The following is a 2,290-nucleotide window of genomic DNA, read 5'->3' as shown; positions in this document are numbered from 1 at the left end:
AGTTTCGACTACCTGTTGTAATGTAAAAATCTAGTGTTTCCCAACCTCCTAGCCCCATACGTTCTCTTTAACTACTTTTATTAACAGGGACTTTAGTTAAAATAATTTTTCCCTAACAAACTACATTGTACTTATTAAGAAGTCATCGACTCATTTCTCTATTTTTAAAAGTTTTCAAAGAACAGATATGATTCATAATGTGCCTGGAGTAATGTATGTGACGGCCAGGAGCTGAAATAATTCCAGCTCACAGAAAACAATCTCAATCTGTCAGTCATTAAAAAAAAACAAAAAAAAAACACTTTTTTTTCAGCTAATTGAACTATTTCTGTTCAACTTTTGTGCATTTTGGGAATGGTCTGTGGTTCATGTTGCCTGTGTAATGCTAGCTGAGGTGGCATCTCTAGCATAAAATTACATTTCATTCAGGATCCCTTAAAAGGAGCCTTAAGACACACACATAAAGGTATGTTCCTTGTAGATTTTTTTTCCTTCTCTTTGACACAGATTATTACGCATAGAAAAGTATGAATGAGTAGAAATCGTTTTGGGGTGGGGTGACGTCTTTCCTCCATCCTTTTCTCTTGGTATTCTCTTGCTGTAACACTGATACTCTGCACTGCTGCTGGAAGGAAGAGGCCCCCAAGGCTCAGGAAGGCGGTGGGCACATGCTTACCTGGAGTACAGGTGGAGGAGGCAGGTGGCTTGGCATGGGGCCCTCACCTCCCTGCCAACTCTACCTTTTCCCATACAGAATTCAATTCAGTGTAGTTCAGTTTGAGCTCTAGGCCTGTAGAAGATACTCCAGGAGACCTAAAAATGTACAAAACACATCCCTGCACTTGGGGACTAGACAATCTACTAGTGCATAGAGGAAACACGATGTGGGCAGAAATATCTCTAAGGCAAGACAAAGTGAACCAAATGCCCTAGAGCCTTCTAATAGCCTGCTGGGTGTTCACAGGTGTGGGAGTGGAGAGGCCTCTTCTAGTCTTGAGGCTGGGGACGGAGGAGGGAGTTGGAGATGGAGAGAAAGATGTTTCTGGCAGAGGAAAGGGTCAGTAAGACACTGGGGCAGGATGATGCAGGGCAGAGCCAAAGCAGGAACCGCTTTAGGTGGTTGGGGACAGGCTACAAGGGCCGAATAAAAATAGTGAATTCCACACCAGTCAGGGTTTAGCGGGAAGGGCAGAGACACGGGGACTCACATAGGTGCACACAGGCGCACACCCACGCACGGTCTGTTACCGGCACTGGGCCTCACACCCTTCGGGAGCTGGTGAGCAGCCTCTGCAGGGCCGCGGTCGCCAGGACTGGGACTGACGCCCACCGAACAGGCATTCAGAAAAGAAGAATGACTATAAGGTGGGAAGACCCACCGGCACGAGTTGGAAGCCCCAAACATGGACCAGTGCCATGTCAGTTCTCCTTTCTCGTGGCCATTCGGGACCGTGCGGAAGCGGGGCCCTATGTCCCAGCGCTGAAGGTGTGCACCTGGTCCAGGAGCCGCTGAGGGAGGATCAGCGGGAACGGGAGATGGTAGGGGCCTCGTGGCTTTCCCGTGCCAAAGCGCCGCGTCCGCAGGCCGGCAGGAAGCTGTGACCCACACAGAGCTGCAGCTCACCCGCCGCTCACCTGCAGCCCGGCTGCGGCCCTGCAGACCCCCCGAGACTCTTCCCGGCGGTCCACCCTAACGAGGAAACACACAGAAAGGGGAAAGGGAGAAATGGAGTGAGACACATTACGAAGCCATCGCAGGCTGTGCCCAAAGCCTCGAGCTTCTGAATTCAAGCTGCAGGATGCGGCTTCCCCACGAGCGCCCGCTGAAGGTATCTCAGTTGCAGCGACGGGAGTGAAGCACTGGGGCGCGGGGAGCAGGACACGCCCAAGAGCCTGGCCCTGGAGCCCATGTGCCCGCAAGAGGCGGCCAGGCATGGGTCAGGAGAGAGAGACGAAGCAGGAGCATGACAAAAAGTTCTGCCGCTGGGACGCGGTGCCCAGGGCCCACCGGTATCCGGGTAAGGGGCGTGGTCTACACCTGCAAAGCGCGCTGCCCTACCTTGGGCCTGCTCGCCCACCCCCCACCCCCCACCCCCCACCCCCCAGGGTTGCCCAGCCCTGGGTCCAAGTCAAACGTGTGAAGGAAGGGTCCTGAAGGAAGGGTGTCCGTGGATGTTTGCGTGCTTTGTGATACTCAGCAACAACAACTGCAAATCGCTGCAGCGCTTGGGGCGGATTGGGGGGGCGCGGCCCGAGGTCCCCCTGACCCCCCACCACCCGCCGCGAGGCG

This window comes from Tamandua tetradactyla, chromosome 5 (genome assembly GCF_023851605.1).
Source record: "Tamandua tetradactyla isolate mTamTet1 chromosome 5, mTamTet1.pri, whole genome shotgun sequence".
Taxonomy (NCBI): Eukaryota; Metazoa; Chordata; class Mammalia; order Pilosa; family Myrmecophagidae; genus Tamandua; species Tamandua tetradactyla.
This window is presented reverse-complemented; position numbering follows the sequence as displayed.